This window comes from Danio aesculapii, chromosome 13 (assembly GCF_903798145.1).
Source record: "Danio aesculapii chromosome 13, fDanAes4.1, whole genome shotgun sequence".
In the NCBI taxonomy this organism is placed as follows: domain Eukaryota; kingdom Metazoa; phylum Chordata; class Actinopteri; order Cypriniformes; family Danionidae; genus Danio; species Danio aesculapii.
This window is the reverse complement of record NC_079447.1, coordinates 39,682,279-39,698,108: the sequence shown is the minus strand read 5'-3', so window position 1 is coordinate 39,698,108 and position 15,830 is coordinate 39,682,279. Positions and strand designations below refer to the sequence as shown.

The 15,830-nt window shown below is 36.0% G+C and overlaps 1 pseudogene; it reads right to left on the bottom strand.

Moving 5' to 3' along the window:
* Window positions 1–268: 268 nt before the first annotated feature.
* Window positions 269–15,061, bottom strand: LOC130239855 (eukaryotic translation initiation factor 4E-like; annotated as a pseudogene).
* Between the last annotated feature and the right edge of the window lie 769 nt (window positions 15,062–15,830).

Sequence of the window (15,830 nt, the reverse complement as noted above, 5' to 3'; positions counted from 1 at the left end):
CAGTTACTGTCTTTCTCCCCTGCATCTGTTTGTTTTGCCTCTGTGAAAAATCAGCATGTGCCCAAATGAAGACTCCCATTTTTATGCAAAACCTTCCCTCTTTCCCTCCCCCAACACTCCCACCTAAATAGAGCTGGACGCACTCACTTTCCTGACTTTTTTCTAACTAGAGGCGTCAAAACACCCTGCTAAGGCCCTCATTTTTTTTTATTCATTTATTTTTTTGCCAGGAGGAAAGAGAATAAAAAAAACACGAAAATTCCAAAAGTTAATGCAAAGCACATAACCTTTACTTTGAAAGAAGGTAATATACATCCTGGAATTACAGATAATAAAGATACATTATGAGCAAAATAAATTCACAATGAATGAATCCTCTCTTCTTTCAATGATCCAAAGAGTGGGGGCAAACTAGAAAATGTCTACAGTATCAATGAGGGGAAGGTGAAAGCAAACCTAATAAGCATGTATGTTCAGGCATTCACTGAATACACTGTAAAAAAAAATGCTCAAACTAACAAACAAAAAAGAGAAACGGCAAGCAGTAGTCCAACATTGCTAAGAACCTCAAAAACTAACTGAAAAAAAAGCTTGATTTCTGTGGTGTTCCTCTCACTATACATAGTTGAACTGCAATGCATATATCATAAATAGATGAGGGGGGGTGAAGGAGAAACACAACTGTTAGATAGTAGGTCTACAAGCAAGACGCCACAATTTCAGCATAGCTGAAACAATAAACGACCACTCCTCCAAATTCAAAACATGGAGCGCGACCGAAAGTAATCCTTTACAAACCTTTAAGATAGTCAGTCTGCAGGTGCCTCTGCACACTCTTCTCATGCCAAACACCTCCAACCAAAGCATGTTAAAACAGATTGGGCCCTTAAAACGTCCGTGTGGATAAAGTGGTGGGTTTATTTGTTCGTCTGACTGTGAGAAACAATTGATGACGCGTGAGTGAACGTGAAAGTTTAAAGCGAAGACCGGTTCGTCTCTCGTGTCTAAGCTTTAGAACCTCTTCATCTAGGCAAGTCTGGATTAGTCCTTTGAAACTCTCCCGAATGGCTAAAATGGTATCAGTAATGTCTAGCTCAACTGGCGCTCCTCTCTCAGGTCTAATAAGCAGACGGTGCCTGATCCACACGGTGACGCTGCTGATCGATTCAGGCTGGAGAGCACTACATTTACATATTTGACTTTTTTTATTTTCTTTTCTTAAAAAGGAAGGACACTACAGTAGTTGACAACTGAAAAGTATTAATGTGATGCAAATTTGAAATTGTATAAACCTACAATGAGCTGAGATTAGTTTTCTTCAAACCGAGTACATATTCTTTGTTGTAGAGCCGCTTTTGCTAGAGGTGTCGTCGTGTGACTGGTATCCGATGAGGGTTTTGACTGGGATACTCAAACGCTCTTTGTATTGTTGCCTAAAGAAGAAAAGCAAAAAATAAATAAATACAGCACTGCCAGTATGCTTTTCAGACTTCATCAAACATCCGCTAAACATGTCTTTCATTTTTCAACCCCAAGAACTATACCACAACGATCAAATGGGATGGTTACATAATGGGTTGAGACTGATCACAGCTTGGGAACTATTTTAGGTAGAAAACATAACAGATTTTAATGCGCAGAACAAATAGCTTCTTAAAATGTTATTGGTTCCTAATAAAAAAAGCAATAACTAGAAAATGGCTGAATGAGAATGCACCTATTAAAGAAGAGTGGATGGTGCTGATAAAAGATCCATCTGATATGGACAAAATTACATTTTCTCTTAGACAAACCATGGATAAATATCATAAGAATTGGTTACTGCATAATAGTGTAAGTATAAGCAACTAAGGAGGTTTGATGTAATCGGGCTAATGAGTAAGCCATATTTTGTTTCCCCATGTAAACATTTGAGGTATTTACTGAGCATTTTGGACTTAAATCTAAATGTACCACTGATGAATATACCCCCTTTTTATTTTTTGCTGCTGATTATACTTCTTTCCTACATTTAATTCTGAAGGAGGGGACCAATGGGACTGTAAGCCCTTTAAAGAATGTATAACTATCATAAAACTACATAACTGTGTGAGAATGATGCAAATGCTGTATGTAATGTCTCTGGTTACCTGTTTGTTCTATTCTTTATTTTATTTTACTTAATTTTACTTAATTTGTGTATGCTAAAATTATTAAAATATTTGTAAAAATTAGTTTTAAAAGAATGATTGTTACAAAAGATTTCTTTATTTTGATGGTTCCCATTCTGTTGACTGTGAGGAACAAACTAAATGTCAGCTACTGTTTATTTGAGTGTTACGTTTTCTGCTTAATATCTACTAATGCTTTGTTTGGTGGCTTTCTGAAAGTATGTCAACTTATTCTAGTAACCTTAATCTAGAGAGGGTTAGCTGACAAAGCTGCAATGGAATATCCAAAGAGGAACATTAAGCAGGGCTGAGCGATTAGGCCTAAAATCAAAATCTCGATTAATTGAACATTTTAACTCGATTATGATTATTTTATTGATTTATTTATTTGTTTGCCCTCACAGTTCACTAACAAGTTTTGTACAGTAAATATGCTCACATATTACAAGTGTGAGAGATTTGAATGTAGGGTGCCTTACTTGATTTTAAAATAATTGAAGGAAACACACTATCTACGATTATTTATGAATATCAACATTGAACAATTTAAATTAAACACACAGTGCCTTAAACCAACAGTCACTTTTGTCTTATAAACAGTCACTTTTGTCTTTTGTTGGTAAAAAATAAAAAATAAATTTAAAAAAGAATTCAACCTGTAAAAAATTTGATTGATTATAGGTTCTGAGCCTTAACCCAGCCCTGTTTCTGCAAAATTATACAACAGATCACTTAGGGATCTAGAGTATGAATACATTTTCAATTTTGGTTAATTATTTCGAATCAATTTGATTAATTTTGTGATGTTCTTAAGTGTTGACAATTCTAATGTGTGTGTGTGTGTGTGTGTGTGTGTGTGTGTGTGTGTGTGTGTGTGTGTGTGTGAAATAAACACCAAAAGTGCAATGAAACAGCTGCACTCTTTTGAACCACAAGGCCCAATTATGAGCTTCAAGGAAAAAAACAGTGCAGCACAAAATGAGCGAATATATTTACTCATCCATTTTGGTCATATGAGCATAATTAAATGATGTTGTAAGATTCAATGAAAAGTTCAATGTTTAGGTTTGCCAGAGAGAGAGAGCGAGCGGAAAAAAAAAAAAAGTAAGTTTGTAATTTGTTGTCACACCAACTTCAAAGGCCATTTCATGGCAAAATCAGATAATGTAAAAAAAAAGTGGAACATTATATAAAATGCATTAATTTGTTTTATTGAACACATTAAAGCAGTAGCACAATATGATAATGATAAGAAACTGTTTTTGTGCATTTGTATTTAAGGAATGAGTAACTTGTTTAATTATTTTAATTTAGATTTAGTTATAGTGGACGGACATAGGCGTCGTTGACCCCAAAATTTTTATTTGCTCATAATTTACTCACCCTCCAGCGGTTCTTCTGTTGAACAATAAACAAGATATTCTCAAGAATGTTCAGGAAAAAAAGCAGCCATAGACATTCAAAGAAAGATAAAAATACAATGCAAAAAAATTGTCAACATTCTCTTAGAATATCTTACTTTGTGTTCAACAGGAGAAAGAAATTCCGACAGTTTTGGAACAAGAGGCGAACAAGTAAACGATGACAGAATTTTCATTTTATTGACCTTATTCTACAATGCGGAAGTGCTCTCTTTTTTGCGATTGTTTTAGAACTTCTGACTCAGTTGCCTATGAGAAAAATGACTAGAAATGATATACAGCAGAAAACGATCAAACTACTCGCTCTACAAAGCAAGTGTTTGCAAGACTATACATAAAAAGTAGAATAATATAATAAGTATCAGTTTGCAACATCAAGCAAGTGAATGAGACCAGAAGTCACGAGCCAAATAGATTCAAATGGCTGCACCCACTCGTATGCAGAGAATAATGTCGAGTTCAGACTGCATGAAGTAGTCGCGTCACAGATGTTTTCACACTGCATGACTATCTGGACTAGCGTTTTGTCGCTGCTTTATTTAAACTGCAAGATGGATCGGCGACGGAGGGTTTCACATTGCGTGACTTTACAATAGGAAGAATCGCCGACAACTCCAGATATTTAGCATGCCAAATATCTCAAAGGCATCGGCGACTCTCTCAGATGGCATCTTTGATAGTTTATACTGTGTGATTGTCACTCACGTGCACGAGCACCGATTTGCCTGTGATTTCAGGCATTTGTCAGCGATTTCCCAAAACCCGTCAGTGAGTCAAAATCGGGGCTAAACTCATGCAGTCTGAACTCGGCATTAGGTGAACCAGGACTCGCATAATCCAGCCAAAATATATCTACACACTGTCTAGCAGGCGAAAAAATATATTTCAATGCTTTTACATTCTCCCACAAAGTGGATAATAACGTATGTGCTGTGAAGAAATGTATCTTCAATTTGGGCTACTTAATTTTATTTCGGGCTACCAAAAACTAAAGAGTGCCTGTCCGGGGGCTACCAGGAATTTAGAACTTTTGCGAGCCCTGTGAACTATTCATTTAACAATAACGCCAATCAATTTGCTTTTATTAAGCTACAGTTTTTCAAAACAAATAAAACAGAGGCTATATAGTAAGGCTATTTTTATCACTCTTGTGAGTTGCTTGTGGTCATTGTGATTTACTAACTGTATACAATATTTATTGCTTAGTTAATGTATGATTAGTTTAATCTGAGCAAATATTTTATATCTTCAACTCATGCTTTAGATACTGCCACTGTCAGCTCAAGCAGTCAAATTTGCATTTCTAAGAAACAAAATGTAATACAAGCATAATCTATAATGTAGTAAATTGCAGGCGCCAACCTGAATATAGTAGTAACGCAAAATGTTTGAATTATGGTATATTTTTCCATTGCTACACTAAGCAGAACATTTACATCTGTTCTGATGTACTATTTATTTCAACTGTCTCCAATGGGGACTGTTACATACCCTATCGTCATGATCGCGTCCCTGTTTTGGCAGTTGCCTGTCCAAATGGCTATTTTATCCCCCTTTGGCCTGACATTGACCACAGCACCACACACGTCTTCGCTGGCCTCGTCAAAGGACTCTCCGATTAAACACAACAGCTGCAGAAGATGATGACAGACACATGGACAGTCAGAAATGCACATCCAGCTGTCCATCAAAATATATGAAGACCCAAGCAAAAATAAAAACACTCTTACGGTCTCCATCCAGTAGCGGTCAAGGTCATTGTGTCGTTGCTGTTTGCTGAGGGTCATTAACCACCGTCCACCAGTTTATTCCTGTCATCCTCCCACATGGGTTTAATACCATCCTGAGACACAACACACAATATCAGTGTTTAGTAATTGTTGCTAAGGCCTAACATTCATCCCTTCATTAGCATGAAATTACATGAGCAGACTTATGTTCAGAGTAATGCCTGCAGAAATTCTGGTCACTTTATTTTGATGGTCCGTTTGTTGAATTTAGTTACATTGCATCTACATGCCGACTAATTCTCATTAGATTATAAGTAGACTGTTAGGTTGGGGTTAGTTTAAGTTGACATGTACTTGCAAAGTTTTTTTATAGTGAATTAAATGTCTGTTGCAGTGCTCTGCAATAATCCACACATTTCAGTTTAGCTCTATCAAAATGGGTGAGCAATACTGCCAAATATAAGCAATATATAAAAAAATACGTGTAATCGCAGTAACAGTATATGCAATCATATTTGAGTCTTGCATTCAAAAGCTGCTCATCCAAATTTAATTAATCAGTGGCCCATAGGCATTTACTTTACTCTTTAATTCTTCCTTCAAAGTAAGTGTTGTTATGCTATTGGCAGATGGCAGAAGTAGATGACAAGTGATGATAAAAACAACATCCAAGAGTCATAGGGCCTACGCACATTATGCTATCCGAACCGTGCCCAGGCCCGTTTCCCAGATCGTTGGAGAACTGTGAGTGCTCTGAATTGGGCTCAGGCACAGTTCAGTTGGCCGGCCCTGGCCCGGTTGGAAGAGTTGTGCCAGAGCGCGGTTCACTTGTGCTTTGGCGCGGTACACTTAGTGTCAGTGCAAAGCACGCCTGAGCCCGAAACTGAAGATGAGACGTGACTTTTACGGGATTGTTTTTATATGGATTTATTAATCATTCTTACTGTTCAATGAACACAAACTGTCGCTGATTATTAAAGACGCAAACCCCTCACTGCACAACAGCTGCACCTTCAGCAAACCTCCTATTTCCTGCAGCACGAGGACTTTATGATTGTTTATGCGCGCCAAAAGTCATGGATCTGATCGGCGAAATATTTGACTGTTTCACTGCATATCAAACGACTAAAACAATATAACTAACGAAATCTCCACTGTGCCGAGTTAAAGTGGTTACTGAACAGCGCATCGATGACGTAAGCGTGCCCAGGCCCAAATGTAATGCGCGTGTGGGCCGTTGGGGGAGACGGGAGGTTTGTGAGTACACCCAAAAAATCTGCATAACATCTTTAGCTGTTTTTTTTTTTGTATTATTGTTATCCAAATCATTTTTTAAAATAGCCAACAAACACAGCATTTCTCTAGGGAAACATTCTCGCAATACTTAACAACAATACTGCATATTTTGCCAGTATCGTCCACCCTATTATGTTGTGCATGCTTTTGTGCTTCTACTGGGTTTAGGGCCTGTTATGACCTAATATTACAAGACAAGATTCAATATTAAAACGCAATTTATTGAATCATCCAAAGGCCAAAAGTTAAAATTGAGTGCCGTTTATGATTTGTATAAAAACTTTACGAATGGATCAATGACTCATTGGGTACTTCTCAAGTCTTAATATTAACATTCTATTAGTTCAATATATGTTATGATAACAGTTTGTGGTCTTTCAGTGGTTTATATTATCCACAGTTTTGCATTATATGAATTACAACAAAACAATGATTTTACAGTAGGATATACTTTTTCCCTTGCATTAGCTACTGAAATTTCAGTTTATTTTTAAAAATATAAAAAAACATATTTTATGCTTTCATAATTTGATTTATAGGGACATAAACACATTGAAGTCTTTTAAACTCTAAAAACCAAATTTTCCTCTTTTTTTTTTTCATCCACAAACTCCTTTTCAGCTCAAACATCATTAAACTATATTATCAAATACTATAAATGTTGCACAACCCGTTACACACTTCCACATCTTACCTTAAATAAGCAGTAATCACAGCCAAATCCAAGCTTACTGGGCTGTTGTATGTGATTGTATAATCTGAAAATGAACACAAATCCATTATGATTTTCCATTCAAATATATGTGTATGTTTCTAAATTAGAAAAAAGGCAAATTCAAAAGTTAGTAAAAGCAAAAGCCTTACGCCCAGAAATCTTCCACTGTGTCAAACTTGGAGATGAGACGCAGATTTTCTGTCCAACTTTTGCTCTTGTCATTTTTGAAATACCAGAGGGCCCATCTGCAGGAATGCAAATAAGGACACGTCAGAAGGAGTTTCATTGGGTCACTCATATAATATTCATGTAGATGTTCTCATAGAGCTGCATCATCTGAGAGATGACTCATACTGCCCTGTTAACCAATGGAAAACCAAGACTGCTATGCCAAAATTAGCTCTCAATGTTAAATATTACAGGTCAAAGCATTAGAGTACAAATTGGTGAAATCTCTCAGAAGTCAGATTAAATGGCTTGAATAATGCTGTCATTAAAACTAAACATTAAATTAATCAAAAGTGACAGTAAAAATATGTTATAAAATTTATTTTTCTCATATATCTGTTCTTTTGATATCTGTTTCTTTTTCCATTCTTTAAAAAAAGTGGATAGAAACAAAGATATTCATAATAGTTTCCAAAGAAATATTAAGCAGAACAGCTATTTTCAACATTGAAAACACTAAAAAATGTTTTATTTTAGCACCAAATCAGCATCACATAATGATTTATGAAAGATTATGTGACACTGTAAACCAGGGTTCACCAAACTTGTTTCTGGACGGCTGGTGTCCTGCAGATTTTAGCTCCAACCCTTAATCAAACACACCTGAACAAGCTAATCAAGGTCTCAAGCTACGGTCACACTGGGCTTTGTGTGCGCGAAATTCTGCCGTACAGCGCTGCGAAAAGGGGGCGGGGTTAAACAAGATGATTAGACCTTTAAAAAGCGAGCGATTGCTCCATGTTTTAAATTTCTGTCCAGAGAGGTCATGTTTTGATTCTCGATTGGTCTCACGCAGTCAAGTGATGCGATTTTCCATGTCAGAGTTCACCAAGCTTGAACTTTGCACCGCAACATGCGAAACTTGACGCATGACCTTGCGTTTCCGGTCTGACGCATTCACGTGCGTATGAATGGAAGTCTATGGGAGGAAAAGTCAAGTGTGACCGCAGCTTTACTAGGTTTACTTGAAACACACAGGCAGGTATGTTGAGGCAAGCTGGAGTTAAACCCTGCAGGGACACCGGCCCTAAAGGACTGAGATTGCTAACCCCTGCTGTAAACTAATATATAGAGTATGTACAGCAATCAGAGAGTAAAATTCAATACCTTTTAAGACCTTTTTTAAGACTCTTTCCATAATTTTTAAGACTCTTTTCATACATTTTTAGACCTCATCGCCACTTTAAGTTTGAACCAGTAACATTGGCAACATTTTAAATATATTCACTAAATATTGATAGCAAGAAACTAATTCTAAACTAAAACATTATTCATATACTTTATAAAAGTGTTAATCCAGAAGGTGTTGGCTATAGAACAGCAGAAATAATTGTGCTGCCTTGGTTACTGCAGTAAACAAAGCAGTGTGACATCAAATATAGCAGGATTTTGTTGATTTCATAAACTACACAGCATCCCAAAATTTCAAACTTTAGTATACACCTAGATCTATACAACTGTATAATCAAAAATTATGCAAAATTTAATACCTTGTAATAGCATTAAAGACTTTTTAAAAGGCCTTAAATTTCTCTAAATTGATTTATCAATTTTTAATGCTTTTGAAGACCCTGCGGACACCCTGATATAATGGGTGCAAAGCTTTTAGGTTTATACATAAATTACATTTTTTTAATAATATTGTACAATGTTAGGGAACATGGCAAATCTTTTGGGAACAAAGAGATATCTTTCTAAAACGTTCATAAAAAAATCTAGTATACAAGAGAACTTTCACCATTGACGATGTTTCATTCTAAGCAGCGATATAAAAGCAAAAGACAGAAACAATGCAGCTCCACTAAACAAAAGCTGCTATTGTTACTGTTGACCACAATAGGAGTCATTCATAAAGGAGCAGAGAGGTCTGGGATATGACACTGATACTACAGAGTTTATCTGTACTGAAGCCCTGTCCCGTGGTGAACTTTAAACTTTTGGTCATCTGTAACGTACTCGGCGAACAATATTTGGAGGATTAACATTCTAGTAGTGATTTTCATTAAATAACAGTTTATCGTTACATCTTACAATGCAAGATGAAAGTTGTACTATATTGAAAGTTGTACTTTATATTTTGGTCAACAGGGAGTGACTGTATTTATAAAAGTGTTCCTCTTCACAGCTGTACATCTGACAGGAATAAGCGACAGGCAGAGAAAAGGCAGAAAGGGCTGGAATGAGACACAGCTCAACATGTGAAGTCAGCACTTCCTGCAGCAGACTGGCCGACTGCCACTGCATCGCTCAGATGACTTTTGAGCTCAGAATGACACTACTGCCATCTAAAATCTGACTCTGTAACCTATGTCACGCAAGGCTAGTTCTGCAAACGTCACACTTTCTAAATATATGCTGCTTAACTAAATATTAAAAAAGCATACTATTTTAAAAGCATCTGCATTGTAGCTACTGTCCCTAGCAAATTGGTACATTTTTTTCAGAAGTCTGTTTTAAAATCCCCAAGGCTGCGTTTATTTGATCACATACATGGTAAAACTAATACTGTTAAATATGTATTCACTTTAGAAAAAGAGTTTAATTTAATACATAATACAATGTAATTCAATCCTGTGCTGGTAAAGCTGAATTTCAATCCTGTGACAGTAAAGGTGAATTTCAGAGTCACCATTCTGATATGCTGATTTGGTATTTAAAATGACTCTGATAAATAGGAAGTTCAAAAGAACAGCATTTGCTTGAAGTAGAAATCGACCATATCATTTCAGCTTTTAATACAGTAACACTTTAATGAGAAAATGTAAATAATAATAATAATAGATTCATACCAAATACAAATATACATTTTTTTCCAAAAATGACTTTTTACAAACTACATTTGAATGGTACTTCTAGTGTTGTCGATACTGAATTTCGGAACTGAAATATTAAAAACGTCCATTTCCCGCTAACACAAGCGCAGTTGAGCGCGTTCTTAGACACCACTGATTTGCCAATGTGTTCGTGTGCTCAACAGAATACACTGTGATTGGCCGTGATGGTCATCAGTTCACTGCTGTTTACAGAGTGCAAACACAGGTACAGACACTGAACCTGTTTAAAGCCGTGAAGATCTGCAGGGTCTGTTTATGTGCTGACATATGAGCAGTCCACTGACCTACGTGGCTTTAAACCACTTCAGTGTTCTTGTATCTGTGCTACAGCGGTGAACTGATGAGTTATTTCTGTTGAGCATGTGAACACAATGGCAAATCAGCGCTGTTTAATATCGCACTGAACATCACTTAAATATTAGTGGGAAATGGACATTTTTTAAATTTCAGTGCTGATTGGTATTGAAATTCAGTATCATGACAACACTATTTCTAACTAGTTTTACATCATTCATGAGACAAAAAAAGTACACTTTTTAAAGTTTAATTAATTTAGCAATTTTACAATCAATAAATAAACACTACCTTATATTGGCCACACTCCTGCACCTTCAAAATTAGGGATGCAGTGATAAACAGATTTCACTATTAACCGCGCTTTAATTCTTCACGTTAATCGTAAAGTTTTCTCAACATCACATTTCTGCACAGAACAAAACTGCGGCAACTGAACAAAGTTATGCCAACTGTGCGCTAGTTTAAAGTTCCAAGCTTGTACACAGAGGCTAATATGCACTGGATTAACTATGGCTGAGGTTATTAACTAAAGGCCATTTACATGTCATGACTTTTGCACGCAAAAGTTCATTATTTCTTTTCCTGCACGCATATTAAAAGGTGCACGCGCCATGACGCGATCACGCTTTCCAGGCACACCTAGTTGAAAGAATGGTGCGAGTGTACCACGAGTCACGTGACAAGAACTGACCGTTCAGCTTTATGCCTTGTATAGAATATACACATTTCTGCTACAAGAGAAAAAATACAAAATGAAAATACCAAACAAGTTTATAATATAGTTGATCAAAAGTGCCTTTCAGACAGAGGTTCAGCAGCCTTTGGCTACATTTGTTCTCTTTAAAAGGGAAATACTTAACTAATATGATACTTAGATTTACATTAGACAAATGCTATTTTATTTACTTATTTATTGCTCTGTCATTTGTTTTCAGTATCAAATTTTTACTTGCGTTTAAAAGCCAAAAACATTTTTTCACTTATTTTTAAGTCCAAAAAGAAATGGACTATTTGTATTTTATTAATTATTTTGTGCTGTATTGTTTAGTTGAGCAGCAATAAATTACACAAAAATATACGTTTTCATGTGATTTTCTAAACTAGTAGTGTTTTGAAATTAATAAATGCATAATAATCGTGATTACCGTGAATTATAATCGTACCAAAATCTATAATTATTGCATCCCTACCCAATATTAATACATGGGTCACATACAAAAAAACGTGTTTTCAGGCCTCATAACAATAAAAGTGCAATAGAACCTTTAAATGTTTTTATTTAAACCCAGCTTTTTAAAATTCTTTTATTTGTTGCTCCTTTCCTGCAACCCATTTACCTATTTGTCAGCAACAAGCTATTTATCATGTCAAATGTTTAATAAAAAAAATTATTCCTGTCCAAATTTAAACCACTTTTTTAAAGTACAGATCATAACAATTTACAATGATAAAGCACTTTTGTTAGTTTAATTTTATGCCAAAATGGTACATTCCATCAATGATCAACAGAGCAGTGAACACCACTTCAGATGGCCACTACTAACTTTAACAAACATGCAGCTGATATGATCTCCTAAGTGCCTTTAACTCAGACAAAGTAGTGGAATTAATTTACCCTGTTTTGCAAAGGGTGTTTGATGTACTGTTCAGAACTTGTTGTCACAACAGCCGTAGGACTATCAGCACGGACTTCTTCAGTTTCAGTTCCTCGCTACATGAACAAAACAGAATAAATGAATAAATTGAATAAATTCCAACATTTTCAGCAGTTTTACTTTAACTGACAGCAAGATTCACACTGAATAACCCTTTAGTGAGGTTTTATCATTTTTGACCAAAAACAACTTAATAATGTTTTAAATGAGTTAAAAATAAGTTAATAAAGTTAAAATAATTGGTGAATTGTGATGTATACCAGATTTGGTGTATAGTATTATTCAACATTTGGAGCAAAAACTTTAAAACAATTGTCCTAAATCTACCTAACAATGCCCAGTCACTTCAATTGTTGACTACTGTATACAGGCCGGGCGAAGCAGTGGCACAGTAGGTAGTGCTGTCGCCTCACAGAAAGAAGGTCGCTGGTTCGAGCCTCGACTGGGTCAGTTTGTGTTTTTGTGTGGAGGTTGCATGTTCTCTCAGTGTTTGCGTAGGTTTCCTCCGAGTGTTTCAGTTCCCCTCATAGTACGAAGACATGCGGTACAGGTGAATTTGGTAGGCTAAATTGTCCATAGTGTATGAGTGTGTATGGATGTTTCCCAGAGATGGGTTGCAGCTGGAAGGGCATCCGCTGATAAGAATCTGACATGAAGTCATCTTTCACTACTGACCTACTGTGTTGATTTTCATTCATTCATTTATTTTCTTTTATATAATAAAAGAATAATAATTTTTTTTGGACTTATGGGGGAAACCGAAGCACCCACACTAACATGGGGAGAACATGCAAACTCCACACTGAAACACAAACTGACCCAGCCGAGGCTCGAACTAGTGACCTTCTTGCTGTGAGGCGAACGTGCTTGTGTTGATTTTAAATAGAGAAAAAAAAAGGTAAAAGCAAATTTTATTTTGAATCTTGAACCTTATTCTTGAAAAAAAAAAGACCAATTAAAAAATGTGAAGCACCAAAAGCGGACCATATTAAAATGAATTTAAATACAATTTTTTTTTTCTAATGATGTAATATACTATTTTCAGGTTAATGGTTCCACCACACACACAAAAAAACATTATTTATCATAGCAGGACTATTCCTGGTCTATTTTGAAATCCGCAGAATTTTCCATGACGGTGGGAAAAATGATAACAGAAATTTCAAGGTCTTTCAGAGACGTGTAAAAGGAAATATCCTGACAATACCCTCATTGCGATTTGACAACTTGTCATTTGTTCAATGACAACTTGTGATACGCTCCCTACATTGTTTACCATTTTACTTTGAATATTTAACTGAAATCACATGTAAATGACTTCAAAACAACATTAGCACTATTCAATTGGCTGTGAACAATGTTGTACTTTAATACTTGCTGGCTGCTAATATATTTCGCTATATAGAATTTGCAAAGAAACTTTTCTGAAATTATATTATTAAGGAGGATGTCCGAATGTGAGAATATAAAACTTTACCATACTCTAATTGCGCAAGTCTTAAGGTCCTCAACTTTATTGAGGTAAAGTTGGTTTTATATTCACACTTTCATTCATTCAACTATCTCTATATTGTTTACCATGCTATTTTGAATATTCAATCAGAATTAGCACGCAAGTTTGAGGTCAAAACAACATCAACACTATCTAATTGATTGTAAACATGGTTGTATTTTGATAGTCATTGGCTGCAAATATGATTTCCCAATTTAGAATTTGCAAAGAATACTTTTCTGAAAACATATTAAGGAGAATGTCTGAATATCCAAATATAAAACCAACTTTACCTCGATCTCAACCTGATAGCGACATTCAGAACCTGTCATCATCACTGCTAAAGGGCATCTTGGACAATCAATGATCTTTCTTTTGGGTAACGTTAACAGAAAAGATACTGAGAGGAAACAGATGTTGCAACTGCAACCTATTGACTCAATACTACTAAATCCCCGGAATAGCTGATCAGACTGACGGGACCCTGAGCTCCGTTACCAAGACAACTAGCTAGATTACTGCATGTTCTAGTACACTGCAGATCACACACACACTATAGAGTCAGTAAGTATCATTTCCAGTTCAATTTGGAGTCATACACCCTCTACTGTCCGCCACAGTACAGACTGCTCTAAACACATGCGGACTTAATTCAGCGATCAATGACTTCGGTGATATTCGTTAAATTAAACTCTATTGTAATGCTCCCGTGCACTCTGAAGGGTCATGTTTAATTGAAATATTGAATATCGAAACGTATTAAGCTGCCACGACTGAGCACGCTAGCCGAACACAGTTAGCAGCGAACACACGTGTCCAGATGTCTGGAGTGATGGTCGCATCACGTCGAGACGACAGAAAAGCCGACACCATCTGCCCCAAAAACCAGTTGGTATTGCTCCACTGGGCTGAAATGAGCCGTTAGCGGGTGTTGGGACTGATGAATTGTCGTTGTCCGGACCCTCCCTGTCTCTAAAGTCACCAGCAGCAGAGCCGCCCCGAAACCCCGCTAAACGCCGCAACGACACCCCCAGCTTTTAAGGCCGCCGCTCATTGCTTAAAGATGTCCCGTAGACAACACAGCAGACGCCGGTTTACCATTTCTGGCAGCTGGGAAGCCCTAAATGAACCAAGCCCGATCCCTCTTACCGGCTCCGAAGTCGCCATCTTGCCTGTGAAAATTCTTCTGACCGTTGGACGCTGCTGCGTCACGCACGCGCTCGAGAATCTACGGAAGCTGACGGGGCTCACGCACATTCAACGCACTGGATGCGCTACACACAAACGATGAAGATGCGTCTATTTATTTTTAGTTTCGTGATTTTGGAGAATAGCAAAATATATATATAATTTGTATATGAATAAATTATAACAGTAATAATAACAACAACAACAAATTATAATATTTAATAATAATAACAACAACAATAATAATCAATAATATATAAATAAAAAAATTTTTGATTACAAGAATATGAAGCACTACTAATATTAAGAAAGCAATACAGTGAGTGTTTAGCTTCAGTAGTTTTCTATTAAAACAAAATACAATTTACATTTTGATTTTGGGACCTTTAGAAAACATGTGACTTAGCTATATGTACAATTTAGGTCAAAGACACAAAATGTTTTTTAAGGATCAAAACTAAAAATATGCAATGCAATATACCTTTATTTTATCAAAACTTAGCATATAAGCTGTATAAATGTGTTAATCTTTTCTGGGCAAAAAAAGAAAAACTATCTACATACATTTTCTCCACGATTTGCAAAGGACACCTACTAGATGTTATTCAGTTTATATACAAACAATATTATATCAGTCAGAGAACAAGTATCATTAGACAACATATTAGACTCATTGAAAGGGATAGATCAACTAAAAATTTATTAATTAATGTCATCGTCTGTTCACCCTTTACTTGTTTCAAACATTTATTGTTTAGTTGGAAAAGTTGGAAAACTTTAACTGCCATGGCATAGTATTTCGAGATTTTAGGAGAATAGAGAAT